This window comes from Pogona vitticeps, chromosome 4 (genome assembly GCF_051106095.1).
Source record: "Pogona vitticeps strain Pit_001003342236 chromosome 4, PviZW2.1, whole genome shotgun sequence".
In the NCBI taxonomy this organism is placed as follows: Eukaryota; Metazoa; Chordata; class Lepidosauria; order Squamata; family Agamidae; genus Pogona; species Pogona vitticeps.
In genome coordinates, this window is record NC_135786.1 from 159,286,645 (window position 1) to 159,311,418 (window position 24,774).

At 43.2% G+C, this 24,774-nt stretch overlaps 1 long non-coding RNA gene across 2 annotated transcripts; it reads right to left on the minus strand.

Moving 5' to 3' along the window:
- Positions 1 to 7,416: 7,416 nt before the first annotated feature.
- Positions 7,417 to 24,103, minus strand: LOC110077081 (uncharacterized). 2 transcript variants are annotated; one of them, XR_013545177.1, is made up of 4 exons: positions 22,176 to 24,103; positions 11,056 to 11,126; positions 8,311 to 8,431; positions 7,417 to 7,802 (listed from the first exon to the last, which is right to left on the minus strand). It is a non-coding gene; the product is annotated as an uncharacterized LOC110077081 (long non-coding RNA). The 2 variants fall into 2 exon arrangements; XR_012086736.2 differs by lacking the exon at positions 11,056 to 11,126 and having other exon boundaries at positions 22,176 to 24,092.
- Positions 24,104 to 24,774: the final 671 nt, after the last annotated feature.

The following is a 24,774-nucleotide window of genomic DNA, read 5'->3' on the forward strand; positions in this document are numbered from 1 at the left end:
AAAAGGAGGCATTGGCCGTTAAGTGGACCATGCAGTCTCTGAAATATTGTTAAGAAAACCGTTCACACTTATAGCCAATTATGCACCTTTGCAGTGGCTCAATAGGATGAAAGAGACCAATCCTAGATTAACGCGGTGGTACCTTAGTCTACTATCCTTTGTGTACACAGTACAATATCGAAAGCAATTGCACATGCTAATGTAGATTCTTTTTCTTGACAGGGACCATGGGCTAGGGACAATGAGGAGTGGATGGCATGTGAGGAGGAACCACTTACCAACAGAAAAGAGGAGTGTGAGCTGTCCCCTCCAGCACCCACAGCAGGGGGATATGAGACAGCGTATATGCTGATACCAGCAGTGGCCTAACTGAGAAAGAGAAGAAAAAGAGCAGGAAAGAAGAGTGAGAGGAAGGAGAGAAAGGGGAGGAGCCAATAGTGGAGGGATATCTGGTGACTGGGGCTGAGGAGTAGGAAGAAGGAGAAAGAGAGGTAGACTGGGAGACTGAGGTGGCAAAGGAGGAGGAGGAAAACAAAGGAAAGGAGGTGAAGGAAGAAGAATTTTGTCTAAGATGGGGTTGGTTAGAAAGAGGAGAGCGTATTGAAATGAGACTGCCCATAGAGGCAATAAAAAGGAGATAGCATTATCACAACATTAGACCTGTGGGGAGTAAGATAGGAAAAGAGGGAGAAGAGCAGAAAAGGCAAAGAAATGAAAGATTTGCAGTGCAGCTGGGGGAAACAGAACCAGTGGAATGGACGGTGTATGTCTATCCCAAGAAGGAAGTTCAATGGAAGAAGGGACCAAACTGGTGATGATGTCTCAACCAAAAACGCCCACAGAGGGACAGTGGCACCCCTGTTGTGGCACCATAGTCCCAGTTGGAGGAGGCCCATGAGAAAAACCACAGATTGTGAATGGTTTAGAGTGAACTCCCGATGGTGAAATCTTTTGCAACACCCAAGTTAAGGGACTGTTGTGTTGAATGTAGAGAAACTGAAGGACCCGTTGGTCCAACTGGAGTTGTTGTTCATAATCCTCCAGTGTTTGAAAATAAAAAACCTTTATGAAGAAGACCTGTCTCAACTTTTTGGGGAATGAAAAGGGGAATGAGTATATGCATAGGCAGCATTCACGTAGGACTGGAAACTGTTCACTTTGTGGAAAAGTTCAGAAATGGAAGGAAAGGACTAGAGCATGGGGGGGGGGTAGATGGGGTGGTGGAGAAGAAGGAGAGGGTTTCTCCAAATAAGGAGATAAGCAGGTACAAAGGACTGGATGAATTAATGAGGGAGTCTCACTGGAATGTTGATAGGGAGCAAAAGGTATTAATGTAATTAGACCAGTGGCACGAAAATGTGAGAGTTGGAGCTAGTGCAGAGGAGGAGGGAAGGGTTGAAAAGCGAATATTATTTAATCATTTATTTATTTGACTTTTATACTGCCTATCTGCCAGCCAGGGCTATTTTGGGTGGTTTACATCAACAATCAGATAAACAATAATGGAAGATAGTAGAACAATAACTATCAAAATTAAACCTCAACTAAGCATACACTAGCAACAAAGTAAAAACTAAAACTAATAGGATAGTTTAAAGCAGGGGCCGTCAACCCCTGGTCCGCGGCCCAGTGACGGTCTGTGGGCTTGCTGAAACTGGGCCGCCGATACAGATCTTAGCCCCTCCACACGCACACATGGTGGGCATGGAACGCTCGCACAGTGGGTGTGTCGTGCCCACAGAGGGTGTGTCACACTCATGTGGGGTGCCTCCCACGCATGGAGCTCACTCCCCTAGCCGGTCTGCAGCCCCAAAAAGGTTGGGGACCACTGGTCTAAAGGCAAGATGGTGGAACATAAAACTAACACTGTGTTAAGATGTTGAATATTTTGGGAAAGCCTGCCTGAAAAGCTATGTTTTCAATTATTGTTTAAAGCTTCCCAGTGAATGAACCAGATGAATTTCAGGTGGAATATTGTTCCAAAGATGAGGGGCGATTGCTGAGAAGGCCCAGCTTTTTGGTCTTTTCCTTCCAGGCCTCTCTTGGGGTCAGTATTCTCAACCTTCTGGCCTGGGAAGATCGTATAGAATGGGCAGATCTCAGTGCAAGGAGATGTTTATTTTAGAACAGATCCAAATACAATAGATCCAAATACAAATGTTACATATTCCAAGGCAAAGACCACCCTTTGTCAGGCAAAAACCTTCTCTTTCAGGCAGGCTTTTAAGCAATAAGTGGGGGTTTAGACAACACTGAGTTTATGCAATTTAGATTTTATATACTACTGTGCATCCCAGAAGAGCCAACCTGTGTGACTTAGGGGATGTTTTATTTTACAGTCATGTCATCTTCTAGTTGCTGCTCAATGCTGCCCAATGGTGGAAGACGGGGCTTCACTTAACTAGGGCTTATTTTGGGGGAAGGGCTTATATTACGAGCATCGTGAAAAATCATACTGGAGCTTATTTTCAAGGTAGGTCTTATTTTCGGAGAAACAGGGTATCTTCCTGTGGGACAAGATATAACAGGCCATTGACCACTCAGAAGAGCTCTGCTGGGCAATTTTGTGCTTTAATATTGATTTTATTTGCTGTTTTAATATTCGTAATATGTGTTTAATTCTTTTTAAATATTTTGTATACTTACTGTTTTTAGCTAATGCTGTTTTTTTAGTTATGTAAGCTGTCCTGGGTCCTTTTAAGGAGGAAAGTGGGATAACAAACAAACAAACAAACAAACAAACAAACAAACAATAAATAAATAAATAAATAAATAAATAATCTTTAAGGCATATTCCCTATAACTTTGATGCTCTGGTCCACATACTGAACTCCCAGATTTCAGTAGACATTATGTGCCATCAAGTCAGTTCTGATTAACATCTACCCTTTTCAGGGTTTTTTTTTTTTGGTAGAGAGTAGTCAGAAATTGTTTACCATTTGTTCTTCTTTTTTTTGGTAGAGAGTAGTCAGAAATTGTTTACCATTCGTTCTTCTTCTGGGGACCTCTTGGAACAGTGCAGGATGCCCCCAGAAGAAGAATGAACGGTAAACCACTTCTGAGTACAGATGCAAAGGTGATGGCCAAGAATTACTTCTTTGTCACCGCCAGAGTCATGGAATAGGCCTTCCAATGGGCTCTAGTCCATGTTTGGTCAGATTCACTCTGGATTTTCTGCCTCTGTTACTCTAGTCTCTGTCCGTTTCGTTTCATCACCATCAGCTCGCCAGTATACCTTGAGGCCAGTTTGGCTCTACTTTGTGGGGTGCAACACTTAGGAGTGATTGTGTTGACTGCCTTGGCCATTTCCCCATTCCAGGGGTCAACAGAATCACCTGTTGAGGCAATAGGAAACTCCCCAAGAGCCATCAGGAAACCATTTCAATTTATCAGCCTCCTGGGGCGGGGCCATCTTAATTGCCCCCCCCACCCCTGCAGAAGCTCTGAGTTCCAGTGAGTCTAAACCCCACCAGATGATGTGATCTGTCCATGACAATGGAACTGCAGAGAGTTCCTCCACATCTGGATCACTAACATCTACCCCAATACAGACAACCAGGTCTAAAATGTGCCCTGCAGCGTGAGTGGGCAGATACCATTTGGGACAGACCCATGGTTGTCATGGAGGGCATGAAGTCCTGAGCCACACCTGACAAAGCTGCCTCGGCATGAATGTTGAATTCCCTCAACACAAAAGCCTAGGAGGCTCCAACACCACCCCGAGACCAGCTCAGATAGCTCAGGAAGGGAGATTGCTGAACAGTGGGGTGTGTGGTACACTTTCTCACCCAGGATCAAGTGCTGGATGGCCATTGTTTTTCCATTTACTGGTCTGGCTTTTAGCAGCACCAAGGCTGTCACCAAGGCTATCCAAGCCGTTTAAGACTGAGGAGAGCTTAGGGGTAACCAAGATCCTTTTTTGCCTTCTCTCTCATATGGTGCTGTGAGTGCTGTCCCACACCATCTCTCCCCCTGCCCTGAACAACTCAAATAGCGGCTCCCAGATTCCCACCCGCCCTCACCGGTATTCTCTTTCTTATCAAAACACATCCCTCCACAAGCAGACACAGATCAACTTCTGTTAGCAACGTCTCCCCAGTGTCGGCTGGGACTGGAGGGGCGGGATCACAAAAGAACTAAAATGAGAGTGGATGGTCTTGGAAGGCTGTGGTATTTTAAAACCGCAAGGAGGAAGGAGTACAAAAGAGTTGTTGTTGAAAGAGTCCTTATAAAGATCTCCTGGAGGCTGGGGCTCAGGGTCCACGGCTCTTGAGTCCTCCTGCAATGCCAAGTGCCCACTTCGTACCTGCAGACGGGGAAAGAGATGAGTCAAGGAGCCCCAGGTGTTGCCAACTCCAAGTTCTCCTTCCCCCAAAAGACTGCTTAGCTCCCAAAGTACAGCCATCATCTAAGCCGAAAACCACCACCCTATTTCATGATTGCAGATTCTATCATTTAACTATGTGTGGTATTAAAAATAAGCATCCAAAGAAAGAGAACAGGTTAGAGGAAAATTCATCATTGTTGGCAGACAGTTTCCATCTGCCATCACTGATTAAAATAAAGCTGGAAAGCATGTGCACGGGCTGTCTGGATATAGCTGGAACTTCTCCTATCCTTTTCTCAAGGATGCTTTATATACTGTCTCTACAGTAACCAATGGCATGGGGAAAGGTGAGCAGCCCCCTCCAGAAAAGCAGGTCAGATTTTAAAATAAACCTTGCTTTTTTTTCTCGTTATAATGTCTTTCTCCCAGCTGGTAAGATTTTCCCAAAGGAAGAGCCAAGTTTCTTGCAGAATTAATATAGAGAACATATTGCAATAATCCTCTTTTTAGTGTCTTATTCAGAAACTCGCTGCGACTTTCACAAACTTGTTTGTTATTCAAAATTCTGTTCTGTATAATAATTCTTCCTTAGCACCGCTGGGAATAGCTAATTTATCCTTTCCTTAAAATAGTGTTTAGCAGAAGTAAACTGTCATCCAAACTACTAGACATTTCCTTATTCATATATTCTCCTTTTTGGCTTCAAGAGAAGCATAGAAGAATTTTCTAACAAGAAAAGTCCACATTCCATTTTTGTGATTTGCTGCACTTTAGTCCTCCTTTTTAAAATGAGCGTGTGCACATGTGTGTTCCATTACTTTTTGTTTTGTTTTGTTTTTAAAAATCACCTTAGGGGTAATATGGAACAGCTATACATGCATTTCAAAAACACTTTTAGTTTTCCTGACTCTTTCTGTTGCTGTTCTATTCAAATGCACATATACATGTGGTGAAAAAAATGCTGCGCACATGGAGACGTTCATGTTAAAAGTGCTCTTGTGCCTTCTGGAATGTGCCACAAGAAGATAAATCTTAGGCAAAAAATATGGGGCGACTGCATTTACTCTATAAATTGCTTGGGAGTGGATACAGATGAATTAAAGTAAAACCTGGTGACTGCACAATGTAAAGCTCATTGTGGAATCATCTCTTTTGAGCAGAGAATCATCTGGTCTTTTTGGTTCAGCTGCAGGAGTGGCTTAAGTTTATTGTGATTGGTTTGACATTTTGTCCACTTTCTGGCCAGTGTGACTGCCTGATCTGAAGCAAAGGGGTACTCATAGAGATGACAGTTCCCCTCAATGAAGCACTGCTTTTCTACAAACTGTTTCTTTAAAAGAAGTTTCAATTCAGCACTGGAATAGACTTCTGCTACATCATTTAGCAGAACAAGAGAAAGAGAGAGAAAGAGCTGGAAATTGCCAATTAGCACCTCGTTAAGACAGCTTATGCTGCTGCCCCACTGACTATTGCAATTCTGGATGGCTAGAATTATTTCATATTCCCAGTGTAGTGTACTGCAGTGGTCCCCAACTTTTCTGAGGGAGGACGGGGTCTGTGTGCAGGGAAGGCGGGGCACCCCTTGCATTCATGCACATGGGCAGGGTGCTCAGAGTGGCGCGCACATGCACTCGCATGCATGTGCAAAGGGGCTGTGGGGGGAGCGCATGCGGGATGGGTGGGAGATCTGTCTCAGTGGTCCAGTCCAGCCCAGGCTACGGGTCATGGAATGGGGTTGGGGACCCCTGGTGTGGTGGATAGAGTGATGGACTAGAACTCTAGAGACTAGGGTTTGAATCCCTGCTCAGCCATAGAAACTCACTGGGAACGTGAAACTGGTAAAACCACTCCTGACCATTCCAGTTGCAGCGCAGAATGTCCCATAAGTGTTGCAGTTGCACAAGCTGGAGAATACCTCACTGGAAGCAGTGGGCCTTCTGCATGCCCAAGAGGGTAGCAAATAACTCTTTACACAAACGCCAGGGAATGGACAAGTGCACACACAACACACCATTGTGTGTGCAATAAAAACAAACAGGATTCTGGCTACTCTTAGCCACTGTGGAGAACCGATAAGTCAAAAAACAAGTTACAAACGGGGGGAAAAAAGCAATATAAAACAATATAAAATGAAACCAGATGAAGAAATGTGTCCCAGGACAAACTGAAACCAGCAAACAAATTATGAAAGAAGGAAGAATTTTTCATATTTAGTAAAAAAAAATAAGTGAGACCAGTAATAACAGAATTTGTTTTTGTTTCTAATCTGCCATGGTATTGGGCTTTGATCAAGAGCACAGGAGAATGAAAATTGCTCATTTCATTTTTATGTGGCTTAATAAAAAATCTACAGGACCTGGCAACGTGGTTTCGTAATTATCCCTGACACCAGTGCTTGTGCTCAGCAAACCATGTGAGAGAGCCTTCATTTCATAACAGCTCACTTTAGGCCAAACGCCTCACCTCTTTTGCCTTTTGCCAACTTGTCATGCCGGGGGGGGGGGGGGGAAGGGAGGAAGAGAACAGATCACATGTTCTCAGACTCCGGTTCAGCCAGCTGTCCTCAGCAAAAGAATTTGGCTTTTCCATTATTTTTTTCGTGCCCTGAGTATATCCCAAAGCACTTTAAAGAATAATGATTACTTCAACTAGCAAAGAAGTGAGCAGAAGTGCGGTCTCTGAGCTTTTGTTTCAGCTACGCATAGAAACCTCTCTCAGTAGGATTTAGCGTGGGTACATTTTTGATCAGATCATATTGCTTCTCTGTGGAACTCATCTATCCGTAGCAATTTTCAAAGTGCATATTCCAAGGATAAAGGCTCAAACTTGAAATAAATCTGTTAATCATAAAGTAAACAGAAGACCTTGTTTTTTTTGTTTTGGTTTGGTTATACATATCAATCTGTGGCATTTTGCACTGGATGGCCTCCTCTGTTTGCCCCCTAAACTGCTGCCTGGAAATTAGCCGTGCAGGCTGGGCTTAGTTGGAGAGACAGTAGTGGGAGGTCAGCTGCCACCCTCAAATAATCCCATTTATAGGAGTGATGTCCTCGTATATTAGAGCTAGCAGAGCAGCAAAAGACTAAGGATGAATGAAGTCAGTTAATTTTTATTTTTCTGCATTTCTTAAATTCCTTTTCTCAAAATCACTACATTTTCTATAAACATTCACATGAAAGTTCTTTGGGCACATTTCACCCAATACATGCATCTTTTCTTAATATATACATCTGTGCAAGCAATTTTATTCATATAATGCATTTGCAATATGATGTTCATTAAGATCTGTATTTTTGTGTGCACATTCCCGTAATGCACACATTTCTCTACATGCTTTTCAGTGCAGAAGTTCCTTGGGAAATGTCATAGAAGTGTGACTTTTGAAGAATATCTGAGTTTCAGTTTGTGGATAGATTCATAAACGTGGAATTAGGTTAGTTCACAAAAATGCAAATCCAATTTATTTTTTCATCATCTGCATAAGAAACAGCAGCAGCAAGTTAACATTCCGCTTGTCCCCTTTTGAAATTAATGACTAGAATGTGATATGGCTGTGTTGAAGGTTTGATACTAAGTGTGCATTCAGCATTACACTGACATTAGCAAAGAGAGTGCAGGCAACTTGTTTACATTAAGAGAAGGAGGAAATTGGAAACATGGCAACAGTCATGAGTTGCAAGAAGTTGTAAAAGGTCAAGTTCCTTTCCTGATTTTACCTTCTTCTTGGAAGCCTTACAGAGAATAGTTCCTCTAAAGGTCTCTTTGAGCCTCTTTCCTTCCTCAACCAACTCTCCCGAAGAGCACAGGATTGCTGTCAATTCTTTTGCTCTTACTTGCTTCATTTTCTTCCTTAATGCTGAAAATCAGGTATCAATTTTTTTCTGTCTCCCACATTTCCCCATCTTTCTGCAAATGTCCTTGTAAAAATTCTTATATTTATCTTCCAGCACTGTGTCGATTTCCTCTAACGAGTATCTACTCACCTGCTTACCAATCATCTGCCAGCCCATGGTCAATTTCTCTCATCAGTTTCCATCCGCCATATCTCCCGTGTCCCGTCTATTTTCCTTGTGGTTACTACCATGTGCCATTGTTCTTCTTGCCCTTAAAAGAAGCAGTTTTCAACTGATATTGCTATACGGGTTTCCTTATGCAAACAGTTCGCGAGGTTAATAATTCATTTAACCACACCAACAATAATTCCAGAACATCAGTGCTGGAGGCATTCCAAGAGAAAATTGGACAACCACCTGTCAGATCTGTTTGATTTGGATATCTGCATTGAGCAGGGGGCTGGACCTGATGGCCTTATAGGCTCCTTCCCACTCAATTGGTCTATGATTCTATGATCATTCACTTTCTCATCTATTATATAATTAAAAGGTCACTGCTGCTGAAATCTTATTACTTAGTGTAGCAAGCAGTGCTAGAGTGCTTATTCAATAGAGTGCTTATTCATTCAAACAGGCCTACTTGTTATGACTTGCTTTAGCATAGTAAGTTATGACCAGAGCAGGCCCATTTGAATCAATGGACTTTACATAAGAGTTAATTCACCAAAACCCCATTGATACATGAAATCTACCCTACTACATTAAGCAACAGGATTTCAACCTGTAAGTGATAATAAGAACCCCCTGAAGCATATAAAAAGATTAAAAAAGAGAGACCATTCTCAGTTAGAGCTGGTAGTTAGGGATGAGATGGATCTGTGACCTTATCTCTAGCCCCTGTCTAAGTGCATCACCCAAGTGAGAAGAAAATGGACAAAACATTTCACCATGTTTTTCAGCCTGGCAGGAGATGGTGCTTAACAGTGCCAGTTCAGAACAAGGATTTGGTAAACTGGAAACTGCTACACTTTGTCTAGCTACCTAGGTTTCAGGCCAATTTCCATTTTATATTCCATCTTTTTGTGAGCTGTTCCAAAGGCAATCTGAGATATTACTTTGTTAAACCTGACCTTTTTATCGGCCAAATATCAACCAAGCTGCCATTTGCATCAAGCCATCATGAACAGTGATATGATAGATGACTTTTAAAATGAGCTTTCCATTGATATGAATTTAATCATCACTACCATTTACAGAACTAATTAAGCTATTTATTTATTTATTTATTTATTTATTTATTTATTTATTTATTTATTTATTTATTTAACTTTATATTGAGGAAAAATGCATACTTACTCTCTCTCTCTCTCTCTCGTGTGTGTGTGTGTGTGTGTGTGTGTGTGTGTGTGTGTGTGTGTGTGTTAGAGAGAAAAAAAGACCTTCCTCTCCCCTTTCTCTCAAGTTGTTGAAATGTGAGGTACTGGAAACCACTACTTGCTGCTTCTGAAATTAAACTGAAGCAACAAATCAGTTTTAGGACACCCGGCATGGAGATCGGGGTGGCTTTCGGCTTCCCAGGCTTCCAAACCCACCCCTGCTGCCCTCTGCCTCCCATCCCCTCTGCCTCCGCCACTGCAGAAAGTCATACAGGCAGAAAGATACATTTTAGGTATTATAGGTGGTGGTTACAGATTATTTTGGACTACAAATCCCACAGTTCTCCATTCTGGAAGTTCTACCTCATCAGCTGACACCCGAATATAGCTTGCTTGGGAAAATGGCTTGGAAGATGTTGAGGCCCAGACATACCTAGTTTCCTGTTCAGAGAAAAAGCTCCCAGCTAGCACTGGGTCAAGAACAAGAAGCTTGGGTGGAACTAGCTTTTACAAGTAGAGCTAAACACTAAAATGGCCTCTTATGCAAGGGCCATCTTAAGAGAATTTATGGGGCAGATGGGATGATGGGGGCCTGGCTGCTGTTCTCCTGGAAGGAGACCCTTGCTGAGGCATGTGTGGTGCTGTTTGTATGACCTGCTTCCTGTGTTCTCCTTATTCCATTAGGTCCCTCTTCTCTCCCTTCTCAACTCAAATTAGCTTCCTCAGCCCCACTGCTTGGTTTAGCGATTTCTGCAGGTTCAGGTACGTAACTAAGTCCAGAGATACCGCTCTGGTATTTAGGATTCCACACACACACACCCTCCCTTCCTCTTCTCTGTATGAATAACAAGCTCTTCATCTATTCTAGTGTTAACAAGCCAGTGTTCAGGGTCATTAAGCAGCTGCTTTCAAAGAGGCTGCTCTTAAAGACAAACTTACAGCATGCATTGCCAACAGTGCAGTAGATCCTGATTAAAACAGCCCATCACTTGAGCAGAGATGTCCCTATATGCAGCATCAATCACCTGCAAAGCTTGAAGGACCAGGATTTCAAGCGGCCTGTAACCTCATCATGTGAAGTTTTACTCCAAATTGACTTTACTCAATAGGAAGTATTTTCAAGTAACTATGCAGAGACTTGTATCCTTGGTGTGAAAAACTTCAATCTACCATTGCAATTAGGACTGTATCAACTATTGTTTTGCTTCTTGATCACCACCAGTCATACTGGAGAAGAGTAACCTAATTGATCAAAGGGTTTCCTGTAGGTAGGCTAAATGGATTTTTAGCTTAGAAAAACTTAAGCAAAGGAGGGCTCAGAAGAGATGTATATATGGTGTGGATAATTTTTTTTTTTAAAAAAGAACGTTTCTCTCATAGTACAGGGACTACAGTCATTCAATGATGCTGAGTGTATTTATTTGATATGCATTGTGCTTTTCTCTCAAACTGGGACCCAAGGCAGCTTATAGTATACTTGAGAAAAAATTAAAAAAATACACAAGAAAAGAAACAATACCATCAAAACCCCATACATTACTCTACCTAATGGTAGAGCCAGCACTGTTATGATGAGATAAATTTCATGCCCTGTGGGAGGAAAAAGAAAGAAAAATAGTACAAATTTCTCATGCAATCATCAATTTTCTTGTTAATCTAGAAGCACTGTAATCATTTTAAAAGAAGTTTGCTTTCCTCCTTAGGTGCCAGACCACTGGAGGATGTGCATTGATTCAGCAAAGCAGCAACCACAAAAAACAGTTCAAACATGGTTCCTTCCCTTCTTCGCTCTCACTCTGACATGCTCTCTCTGCCATCTACATGGTTATGTCACTGTCCCCTGCTGTCTTGTGTTTTGCAGGAGCAGTGGTCTGGTTCCTGCTGCCTTTCACCTTATGCAAACATTGATCCTCCTCCTGCCCCTCCCCGCGCTCCATTTTCCGAAGAGCCATTGTTGGAGTCCAAAATGCCACCAGCATTATCATCTAATCTCACAGAGGAAGTTGCCAATATAATGATGCTGATATCAGACAGCTAGACTTAGCTGCTGCAATTAGTTGCTAAAGCAGCAACGCACTGATGCTGCATTATGTTTGAAGAACGCCAGCTGTAAGCTGCCCTTGGCTCCCTCGACAGGCTTTCTAATGTCATGCTGTGAATATCCTGTATACTGTAAAACTGCTGGAAGCGGGGGGGGGGGAATGCACTGTAGCACTGAGTTCCATCTAGAGAGAGAGAAAAATTGCTTTCTGATCTGCAGTTTGAAGGAACCCACCATGAGAAATATTGGCTGCAGTATTCTTTCCCTATCTTTCATCTCCTCCCTTTTGATTATTTTTCTGTGGCCTCCTTACAGCTCTCCGAAAGGCTTTTCAGGCCACTCCCTGTTTTGTCCTGGTGGCACCACCACTCGCTTCCTGTTCAGACTGTTCCCTGTTTACCGGATGGAAATTTGTGTGGGACTCTTTCTGGTGAGGCTCCAGTACTTTGGCCATCTCATGAGAAGAAAAGACTCCTTGGAAAAAACCTTGATGTTAGGAAAGTGTGACGGCAAGAGGAGAAGGGGACGACCGAGGATGAGATGGCTGGACAGTGTCTGCGAAGCAACCAACATGAATTTGACACAACTCCGGGAGGCAGTGGAAGATAGGAGGGCCTGACGTGCTCTGGTCTATGGGGTCACGAAGAGTCGGACCCGACTAAACGACTTTCCGATGAAAGTTGGGGTTTTTTCAGGCAGCAGTGGTAATTAGCTGCAGGAAACACTGGACATGTCCCTGACACAAAGGCAAATGCTGCTGCAACTGACACCACGGGCTGCATCTGCCATGTGAGGGCTGATAATTGACAGTGCTGCAAGCCTCTCTTCAACCTGAATGGCAGCCAGTCCGGAGCCTCTGGAGAGCTGCTGCAGGAAGTGGCCCGGTTCCATAGAGGTGGTCTGCCAAGTGGCCTTCAGTTTGCTTCCTTCCTTAGGCTTAATCCAAACACAGTCACTGATGATAGACTGGGATCAATTGCAATAAAACTGTAGAGGGAGGCCCAGCAGTCCACAAACATGCAATGCAATTCCTCTTCAAATCCTGGGATTTCAAGGCAGCCTGGGTCATCCAATGTAAGAAGCCTGCAAAGATAATTGTTTGTGTCTGGGCTAATTATCCCTAGATGATTTGCTGCCTGGCAGCTTTAACCTCCTTTTTGTTATACCATCCCTGACAAGAGCTACTCAATTTCAATTGTCCAAGATAAAGGAGATTTCATAGTGCAACAGACAAAGACATCAGTGATAACCTCTAAGGGTACTGGATGGAGGAGGGGGGGGGATGCTGAACGTGGCATCAATAAACCTGCAAATGTGTACAGCAACAGAAGGTGCACTGAAAGGCAAAACCTGATGAATTTTGAAACATTCAGTTGTGTTATTTGTTCCAGGAAATGTATTCCCCCTGAGCAAGACATTGACACCAATGCATCCATGCTTAAATGAGATGCACAAATGTTAAGGAGTATAACATTTCACTGTTTTGGAGAGTTACATTTTATGTATGCTCCATTTATATACCATTTTTATGACTAAAATGAGGTTTCAGAGCAGTCTGCAATAATACCCCATAGTCAAAATAGGCAGTGAAACTACATAGTTTCACAAACATTTCTAAGGAGTAGCTGTGTTAGTTTGTTGCAACAAAAGAAGCAGAGAGCAACTCCTTGAAGACAGACAAGTCTTGGAGGTCAGGAGCTATTGTGGACTACAATCCACATGAAAGCTTATTTCGCATAGAACTCTTTCTAGCAAGACTATATTTATGGCCATTTCGTATTTTGCAGTGCATGCAAAGCAGTTTTCCTTGAAGATACCAAGGTACCTTCCTTGGAAGGTACAGTACTTCCTTGAAGTAACCTTGGAAAGGTTCCTTTGTTGGGACTACAAATCCCAGAACCTGCCCGTCATGCCTACTGGGGGAATGTTCGGAATTGCAATTTAAAAAATGCAACTTCCCCCAACTCAATTTGTTCATGATCTTTGTGGGGCAACAAAGGCTATGAGGGAGATGAATAGGCAATGTGCTCACCCTTATGTCTCTTGTTCTACACATGTTCATTATTCCTATGGTTATGCCTACCCACCAAGGATACTAATAATTGGCATTTGCTTAGGTTTCCAGGGACTAGCTGGATAAATTATGGGTTTAGGGATCTGTTTGGGAGTTTGATGCCCCACTGTGCCTCCTATAAGCAGAACCAGCCTGTGTGACACTGGAAAAGTTGCACAGTCCCAGGATGCCTTCAGAAAAAGGGAATGGTAAACCACTTCTGAGTATTCTCTACCTGGGAAACCCTGCAAAGGTAAAGGTAAAGGTTCCCCTTGACAATTTTTGTCCAGTCCTGTTCGACTCTAGGGGGCGGTGCTCATCCCCGTTTCCAAGCCATAGAGCCAGCGTTTTGTCCGAAGACAATCTTCCGTGGTCACATGGCCAGTGCGACTTAGACACGGAACGCTGTTACCTTCCCACCGAGGTGGTCCCTATTTATCTACTTGCATTTGCATGCTTTCGAACCGCTAGGTTGGCGGGAGCTGGGACAACCAACGGGAGCTCACTCCGTCACATGGATTCTATCTTACGACTGCTGGTCTTCTGACCCTGCAGCACAGGCTTCTGCGGTTTTGCCCGCAGCGCCACCACAACCCTGCAAAGGGTCACTATATATCAGAATTGACTTGACGGCACATAACTTTTATATTATTATTAGTTCAGAAAACACTGTACAATATAAGGGGTTCTTTGCCTCCTTTACAGAGCTATTGTTCCCAGAGTTTTCAGAAAGTACCACGTTACTTTTAAGTTGGTTGGGGTAGAGCTATGGCCTCCCAAGACTAGGCACAATGATCTCAGTGGTCAGAAAGGGATCCAAAGCAAAAATACATTTCCTGGTGCAAATATAATCCTTTAAAAAGGACAAAAACTCTGTGCCGATACTGCCTATACAGTAGTTGAATATTGCTTTTGGTACACAAAAGTTTGGAATGGTGACATTGACTGCACCCATCTTCTCTCTGCCCTCTTGCCCTCCCCCCATGCATCCATTATTTCCTTTATTGCCCTGAGAGAGATTTTCATTGAACAACAAGTCATCCTTCTTTGAAAAACAATAATTTTCACTCCATCACCCACCTTTCAGCTGGCAATCTAATTTGAGTTGCCAAGCCTAAATGGGAAGCTTTGTCCTCCTGCTTTCCTTCCTTCCCCTGCATTGCTCAATAGTTAGCTCGTTAAAAGGTGGCGAAGGTTGCCAAGGATTATTCAGCAAGAAAGCATTGTGTCATTAAATAGGAGTTCATCCAGATTTCAGAGGGAAGGAGACAGCTCCTGCAGAGTCTCAAGGGACGTCAGGCTGCAGCTTGAATGCGACTGGCACACAGAATGGAGACAAAAAAACCTGCCAAACCCACTGATATGAAAGCAGCACATTGCCAAGTTGTCCGGCGACAGTTTCCCAAAGTTTATTTGGGAATCTTAGCAAAGTGAACACGTTTGCATTGAGATGATTAGTCTTTTTGGAGGGAGGGGGGCTTGCCATAGCTTTACAAAAGACTTTGATTTGGGCCCAGGTGGTGGTCTTCCTCGCATCTTTGCTCTCATGGAGAAATTTATTTCCAGTTCCCTCACTTTTATACTTCCTTCAAACTTACATTTGAGTCACTCAGAATGTTGAGAGTTCCCCCATCTTACATTCAGCTTATCCCCAAATCTGGATGTTTTAAAAATCACATTCAAATCTGCAGAAGTTTTTCAGCACATTTCTTTGCATAAGCTTTTTTGGAATGCCATTTTGCCGATTGTACATATTTTTGTGAACACTTTTCCAAATATGAAACATTCTTAACATTATTTTCATGAATAAATGTGTTTGGGGGTACACTTTTGTTAATAAATCAGTTCCTGTCTGCATTTGTTAATTTGTCATTTCCATTATAAAATCTAACATGTGCAAATCCTATAAGATATCTGAGAGCCATATAAGAATGCAAAACTAACTATACTTTATTTGCACTGCAGTAAGAACCAAAAACTCTTCTCCCCCAGCCCTACTGGCACTGGCAGTTGGCATGATTATACCGAGCGCACCGTATAACAATGAATCCGCATAGCGTCGGTCCCTATGGCAAAAACTCGCATAGCGACGATCGGTAAGCGTTTGCAATGCCTGCGGATCAGCTGTTCGGCGATTACAAAATGGCCACCGGAAGCCCCGTTATCGCGCCCTCCCCTCGCTTACCGAGGGCGCGAAAATGGCTGCCGCTATGGCAGGGCCCATTGGAACGCATTAATCATCGTTTAATGCGTTCCAATGGGTTTTTACATTCCGTTTAGCGATGTTTTCACATAGCGAGGGTTAATCTGGAATGGATTAACCTCGCTATGCAAGGCACCACTGTATTAGAATACTGGCCATCTGCAGCCAGGAAAATTTGCTGATTGTTGGGGCCGCCAAGACCAAAGCTGCAAAAAACTGCAAAAGTAATTCCTTGGCCTCACTTGGCATCTTGCCTTAATGTAGCCATTAATAATCATGGCTAAAAAGAAGCAGCTCTGAAACAGAATGCATTGTGGACATCACTGTTGTTGTTGTTTAGTTGTTTAGCCGCTTGTACTTCTGGGAGTTCTTGGTCCACATACTGCTGAAGCCTACCTTGGGGGATTTTGAGATAATCTTGTTAGCGTGTGAAATGAGTGTAATTGTACGGTAGTTGGAACATTCTTTGGCACTTCCATTCTTTGAGATTGGGATGTAGACTGATCTTTTCCAGTCCTCTGGCCACTGTTGACTTTTCCAAACTTGCTAGCATATTGAATTTAGCACCTTAACAGCGTCATCTTTTAAGATTTTAAATAGTTCAACTGGAATGCCATCACCTCCACTGGCCTTGTTGTTAGCCCAGGTTTCTAAGGCCCACTTGACTTCACTCTCCAGGATGTCTGGCTCAAGGTCAGCAACTACATTGTCTGGGTTGTCCTGGGTATCCAAATCTTTCCGGTAGAATTCCTCTGTGTATTCCTGCCACTTCTTCTTGATGTCTTTTGCTTCTATTAGGTCCCTCCCATTTTTGTCCTTTATCATGTCCATCTTTGCACAAAATGTTCCTTTAATATCTCCAATTCTCCTGAACTTCTTATTTTCCTCTACTTCTTCGCATTGTTCATTTAAGAAGGCCCTCTTGTCTCTCCTTGCTATTCTTTGGAAGTCTGCATTCAATTTTCTGTAACTTTCCCTATCTCCCTTGCATTTTCTTTCCCTTCTCTTTTCTGCTTCTTTTTTTAAGGCCTCGTTGGACACCCACTTTGCTTTCTTGCCTTTCCTTTTCTTTGGGATGGTTTTCGTTGCTGCCTCTTGTACAATGTTATGGGCCTCTATCCAAAGTTCTTCGGGCACTCTGTCCACCAAATCTAGTTCCTTAAATCTGTTCTTCACTTCCACTGTGTATTCATAAGGGATTTGGTTTAGATTATACCTGAGTAGCCCAGTGGTTTTTTCTACTTTCTCCAGTTTAAGCTTGAGTTTTGCTATAAGAAGCTGATGATCAGAGCCACAATCAGCTCCAGGTCTTGTTTTCGCTGACTGTATAGAGCTTCTCCATCTTTGGCTGCAGAGAATATAATCACTCTGATTTCGGTATTGTCCATCTGGTGATGTCCATGTGTAGAGTCACCTCTTGTGTTGTTGGAAAAGAGTGTTTGTGATGACCAGCTTGTTCTCTTGACAAAGCTCTATTAGCCTTTGCCTTGCTTCGTTTTGAACTCCTGTTGTTCCTTTTATCTCTTGGTGGTTGGTGCATAAACTTGGATTCTTGTGATGTTGAAAGGTCTGCCTTGGATTCGTATTGAAATCATTCTATCATTTTTGAGACTGTATTCTATTACAGCTTTTCCCACTCTTTTGTTGACTATGAGGGCTACTCCATTCCTTCTACGGGATACTTGCCCATAGTAGTAGATATGATAATCATCTGAATTGAATCCACCCATTCCTGTCCATTTTACTTCACTGACGCCCAGGATGTCAATGTTTATTCTTGCCATCTCCCGTTTGACCACATCCAGCTTACCAAAGTTCATAGATCTTACATTCCAGGTTCCTATGCAGTATTTTTCTTTGGAGCATTGTACTTTCCTTTCACTTCCAGGGACGTCCACAGCTGAGTGTCCTTTCGGCTTTGGCCCAACCACTTCATTACCTCTGGAGCTACTTGTACTTGTCCTCCGCTCTTCCTCAGTAGCATGTTGGACGCCTTCCGACCTGAGGGGCCCATCTTCCAGCGTCATATCTTTTAGCCTTTTGTTTCTGTTCATGGGGTTTTCTTGGCAAAGATACTGGAGTGGCTTGCCAATTCCTACTCTAGGTGGGTTGTGTTTAGTCGGAACTCTCCACTATGACCTGTCGGTCTTGGGTGTCCTAGCCCATAATGTCTCTGAGTTACTCAAGCCCCTTTGCCACAACAAGGCAGCAATCCATGAAGGGGGTGGACATCACTAAAGGGTAGCAAATTCTCAGGATGTTAGGAACGTGAGAACTTAAGAAGCTGACTTACACTGTGTCAGATCATTGATCCATCAACCTTGGCATTGTCAACTCTGCCATTAGCAGCTCTTCTGTGTTTCAGGCAAGATTGGTCTACTTGGAGATCCCTGGTGTTTGCAAACTGGCAGTCTCCCATCCAAGTTATAACCAAGCTTGATATTTCTTAGCTTTCAAAATGAGACAAGATTGGTATGCACAGGGTGATATGATGGCACTGTATTTCCTTTAACCTCTTGTTTTTCAAGGAGACCTTCTTGATTACACAATCCTTAGAATAATGGATGCAAGTCCTGCTTTACAAAGGACAATGCCCTCTTAGAAGCTGTCTTGTCTTTGAAAATCTGTCTATTCCAAGTCCACCTTAAAAATAAAGACTTACTAGAGGGGGGAGCAAAGGCTTTAAGATTGCTAGCACCTGTCAGTTTACCTAAACTAAGCAGGAAGGTCATCTGATCATAGTTTTCTTCACTGTGGTGAGATGAATTGTACTTCTGCTTATAAATTAGCACTTGCAAATTGCATGCAAATCTGCATTATCTTTTATCCTTTTGGCAATGAAAAATCTATCATCCTGTGCTAAATAACTCTTGACAGAGCTCTCCTTCATAAATCTGGCTAATGCATTTTTAAAGCTATCTAAGCTCATGACCACCACTGCACTTCATGGTGAGAGTGTCCATAGCATTATTATATGAAATGTTTGGCTCTTGGGAATTGATTCTCAAATATAAAATACATTTTGCATCACACCCTAACCATGTTGTTGCCCTGGCTCATTTGATATATGTATATCAAGTGCATTAGGAAAGACACGTCTAAGTACAATGCTCCCCCCCCCCTCGCATGCAAGTAAACGTGAGTGGCGTCTAGAAGAAGCCTTGCTTGCATGAATTTGAGGGATAAAGGCATGGTCTATTTGTAAGCATCCTTCAGAGATGATACTCAGACATGTGTATTTTACATACATAAGGTTCAAAGTGGGTGCTTCATGCAGAGCAGCCTTAAGATAACCAAGATCATGATCACATATTACCTGGGTTAAAAGAGACAACAGTTATTAAAGACTAGTCCAGACATGCTTACACATTTTTTATTATTGAAGCAGTGAGTGATAATATGCATGTGTGAATGGCCCATCACTACCAGAGATCTTTCTTTTCTCTTCCCATCACTTCAGACATAATTCTTTTTAGAGAATGAACAACTACTGAGTTAATTCATACACTCAGCTGCCAATTCATTATGGGATGGACTTACATATATTGAACGAAGAGTAATACAACTGTCAACTATTTCTCACATGGGAAAAAAAGACCAATTCCAACTTACTTATGATGTAAGCCTGATTTTAAAAAGGGTTAAGTGTAGATAACATGCTGTTCCTGCATGCGGGAGCCATGAGGATTGGGTGCAACTTAGCAAAAGGTGCCTGGGGGAATGAGTTCTGCCTCCATACAACTATGTGAGTCACAATGAACCCCTGCAACTCCCAGGGTGCAGCAGGACCTTATTTTACTGGCTTGAAGAAGCAATGTGGGAACACCATGGAGGCACAAAGGCTGCTCAACCTCCTGCTGATTTGAGAGCTCCCAGTGCCATAATTTGGCCAGAAGGGTTCTCGCCAAATTATGGGACAGGGAATTCATTAATTCTGAAAAAAATCCCATTCCTGTCAAATGTATAGGAAATCAAATGTTGAGAAGTGACTCCATGTACATGTGCATGTGTGAACTAACCACCAACATTCCCTTGGATCACCTTGAGTTTGGCTCCCTTATGTAATTCACAGGTCTCTGTTTTGCTGTGGAACTGTGAACTTTCACACCAGAGATGGCAACTCTTGTATCCAGGGACTCTCACTGCTATTGAGAAAAACACTTATTCTGGAATGAAAAAGAGGTAAATTTGTCACCGAGCACTGCTATTAGCAGTCCTTCAGTTCAAACTTTGATTGACTAAACATAATCTGAAGACAGATCAGATACAGTGAGATTTTCCTTTCTTTTAATAAGACAGAAATATAGCTATTGACTGGCATCTGTCATATGTAAACATGCCTTTGACTCTTCAACAGATTTACACATTCCCTGATGGTGATCTGGCTAGTTTCCTAAAATTTAATCTTAGATAGAACTGAAACTGGGTCTTCCAATCAGTCCTATACAGTATTTTATCAATGGTCCACAAAACTCTGGTGCTAGAAATGAGCCTTTCATCAGCCTAGCCGTGCAAATAGCATATTGCTGTCAATACTGTATATGTTTATCAGGGTTGTAAATCTTGCTTGGTCAGGAATGCTGTCTCATTTAATTCTGAAGGTAAAATGGGTGATTTCCCTTCTATCCCAGGACAAAGATTACCAGATAGTCACCCAGAGTAATTCCTTGAACTCTTTGTTCAACTTATTTAATTTCTCAACTTGGTGCTCTCTAGAACTATTGTCGGATAACTCATCTCATCCCTAATTAGGAAGTCTATGGTATGAAGACTGCGGACTATGGGAGTTGTAGCCCAACACTTTTGATAAGGACACCAACACATGCAGCACCGACTCCAGTCTTTCTCTCCAGTCATCTCTCATAAAAGAAGCAGAGTTCTAGTTGCTCCTCACTTCATCTGCACCAAGAAGCTCCAGGAACAATGAATTAAAAAGTAGATTCCCTCTTTGCCTCTCCATATAGTGTCCATCTGGTGGGTTCCTAATGACCCTATAACTGGAACAGTAAGTGCCTAGCAAATGCACTAATTGTCCAGAGAAGCTATCAGTTTTGCACCCACTAAGGTTATGGTAGTTTTGGTGTGAGTTTTATCAAGGTACTAAAGCATGACAGGAGTACCATTCTCTGCCTCCTGGCTTCAGCTCACATTCAAAGATTTCCCATACAATTGAAAATATAGTCACACACATAGAGGATGGAGCATTCATGAGATTCCTCATTATATCTACCAGCCACCTTAAAAACAAATCCACTTTACCCTAGTTTTTCTCTAGGTTATCTACTATCAAGTCACTTCCAACATATGGTGATCCTAACAGGGTTTTTGAGATATTTGAGATGTTTGAGGAATTATTTACCATTGCCATCCTTCAGAATGTTTCCACAGATGAGCAGGGATTTGAACAAAGATATCCAGAGCCCTAGTCCAAGACTCTGCCCATTATTCCACACTGGCTTTTATCATTTCTCTGGATAGCAAAGAACAAATGTAACTGCCGTTCCTATTTCAACAGTTTAACATTACACTCAAAGCAGTTTCCCCACTGCCACTGTCTGACAAGGATATACAGAGCTGAAAGGAGCTACCTGGAAATAAATTCTACTAAACTCTTCAGGGTTTACTTCTGAGTTGATATGCACTGTGTGTAACTTAGGTAATCACAAGATAGCATGGCACAGTGGAAGTTAGTTCTCCCAGAAACTCAGTAAATAGTTTTAAGCAAAGCTAGAGATTACAGTTCCCACAATGCCCCAGGCATCATTGAGCCTTCTCCGAGTGGTAATCTAAAACATTTTTCTCAAGCTTTGATTTTATGGTGCAATCTATCTGCTTTTCCGCTAACATTATGTTCCACAGAACATGAGCAGACTTCTGAGTAAACATGAATGCAGCATACATCTGTAGTCTGTTTCTATCTCATCTTCTCAATTTCAAATGATAAGCTTTAGAGAAGTAATGAGGTAATATATGCAATAGCATCAGTAGGCTGTTTTGGGCTGGGGGAGAAGTTATGCAATGGTGTGAAAGCATAATGTGCATGTGTGGCTTGTGCTGCTACAACAGTCTGTGTACATTAAAAATAATGAATAAATTTAGGTTTCCAGGGGATTCTCCCTTTCCCCTTCCACAGACTCTCATAAATATATACAAAGTACTTCAGACACCCCAAAATGTAGTACATATGATATATTATTCCAGAATGTTTATCATCTGTAGACACTGTACATCAATTTAAAGACCAAAGGTTATTAGTGAATATGCAGCATTATTCCAGTGGCACCTTTAGCCATCTTTCTGGGTCAGATTCAAGGTTTTTATACTAACGTACAAAGTCCTTACCAGTTTGGGTCCTTGTTACTTGTCCAAGTGTCTGCCCTGAAGAACTTCTCATTCCATCTGGTCCTGCCAGGCCTCTTGCTTACAGGTGGTCATGCTGAGAGATGTCTCCACCGGGAGCTGAACCTTCTTGGTTGTGGCCCCCTTTTTGTGGGATGGCTTCCTGCTTGAGATTCGTCAGGGTTCCTCCCTTCCAGAAGATGTGAAGGCCAAATGCTTCCTTAAAGAGCATGTAAAGACATCCTTCCCCTGAGGTAGCTGCATGGATTCACCTTATACCATCATCTAGTTTTGGATTATTTGTTCAGGTCTTAATTTTTCATTTTCGTTTATGACTGTTGCATATTATGGGGTTATTTTGGTTTGGGGGGGCATATTTTATATTTACTGTTTAACCACCCGGAGTAGTGCATGTCACTAGGTCAGGCAGTATAAAATGTCTCAATAAATAAATAAAAATAAATAAGCAGCATTGCTTTGCTTGCTATGTGTCACAAGTGTCCTACAGCCATATGGAGAGAAGTATAGCCTGGATTCCTTACAATGATAAATTGAAGCCTCCTCCAATCTCATACTCTCCAGAGGTGTGAATTACAACTTCAAACGGAGAACTCTTCCAATGGAATCACAGCAAGTAATGTTGTCTGTTCAGCACCATCCAAGGGAACGTCAGCTCTAGAAGGACCTTCCACAGGTAAAGATGCAATTAGTAGACATAGATGCACAAAGATAAAGATGAAAGGGGAGGGCAGTTTCAGCTGGCTGGGCTCCTAGTTTAAGCCCATTTACCAGGGTGTAAGCTCCATGGATCCTAACGATACTCAGTTCCAAGTGGTACACCCCTATGGGATTTTAGTAAATTTCTGCCTGCCTCAGAGACCCAGGGGGGAAAGGAAGCGGGGAAATTTGGTATCCCTGCTGTTCTTTTGAAGGTGCTCCCTCTCTGTCTTCCTTATCCCTTCCCATCTCTGTGATTTAATCAGATCTAAAATAGCACAATACTGATAAATAAATACTCAAAGACAGATGAACAAATAAATGCACTTCATGAATATAGCATTGGCTGTCAGCTCTCAGGTGCGTTAGGAAAAAAGTCTTGATTGTATCTTTGAAGGGGAACCAGGTTGCCTCCTAGTTCGAGTGAGGACACAATCCTATTCTTGTGAAAATAACGTCTCCTCAGAGGAGCGTGAGCCTCTTCTGAAAGGTTTCCTTAGCATTTACTGTTGCTCCTTTTACAGATGTTTGGGGTGGTTCCTTTACTAACCGTTAGCTCATGTTCTGCTCTCTGAAAGAGAAGACGGTTGCATATGAAAGAGAACGATAGGATCCTTCTCTGAAAGATTTTCTTCACATGAATTTCCCCCCTCTTCCAGCCCGCCACGAGCCCCCCCCCAGGTGTCCTCGGTCTCCAACTGCCAGCACGCCCGACCCCAGCCAGTCCGGCTGGCAGAGGATGATGGGAGTTGTAGGTCGACAACACCTGGGCGACTCGCTACCGAGAAAGGCCCGGCGTTTGGATGCCTCGGTGGCTCATTTGAGACTTTGATGTTTAATTTGGATGCTTCTCCTCTCCGCCCCCTCCTCCTCGGAGGCTTCTGTGGGCGGCCTCTCTATATATGGAAAGGCAACAAGCCGAGAGTGTAAAAAAAAGGTGGGGGGAGAGAAGCCTTATTTATAACCTGCTTTCACACACACCTCCTCCGCCTTTTAAGACTAGGAAATAAATATAAACCAAGGGTCCGGAATTAGATAGCTGGATCCACCCTTTCCCACAACATCAGCCGCCGGTGGGCATCTAATTTCCCCTCTTTTTAGGAAAGAAAATCTGGGGGTGGGAGAAGGATTGAAGGATTGCTGGGCAAACCGCTTTCTCCATGCTGGTGCAAATGGGAATAATAGAGAGGGAGGGATAAGACGAGCACGGCGCTACTGTTTTGTATGAAACCATTTTCCGCTCGGGGAGGTGGGGGGGGGGAGACCAGGAAAGACTAAATCTAAACCATTGGATCCCCTTGCGCAAAGGCTGGCTCCGGACCCGACAGCCGGCTGGCCTGCGTTCTGCCCCACCCCTCCCCTTTTGCCCGCCAAATCCCACGGGGCGCGGGAAAGGAGTGTCCCTTTCGCCCGCCGATTTATCACAAACCCCCCCCCCGCTCCCCTTTAAAGGAAAGGGTGTGTGTGTGGCTGCAGACAGGCCTCGTCGTGCGAAAGGCGCGGTTGCTTAATTACCGAGCGCCCACGGGGGGTTGGTGAGGAGTGTTTCATAATTCATGGCGGGCCGGATATTCGCCTCACAGAAGCGGGCGAGAGCGAGATGGGCGCCAGCTTCTTCCCCCCCCCTCCTCCCCCGGGTCTCTTTCGCGCGCGCCCCAGCCCTCGTGGCTGCTTTGTGCTTGGCCAGAGGAGAAAGAGGCCGCGCGCTCCGGGAGGGGCCGGCTTTTCCTTTGATACGGCCTGGTTCTGATCCCAGCCGGCTGTCCCACTAGGAAGGCGAGCCATCGCCATGGAACAGGATGAGCCGGGGATTTAGTCCTATTGAGCTCCGCTGGAGTGAACTTCGGAGGATACTTCTATCTCTACAGGATCGGGCTAGGAATCT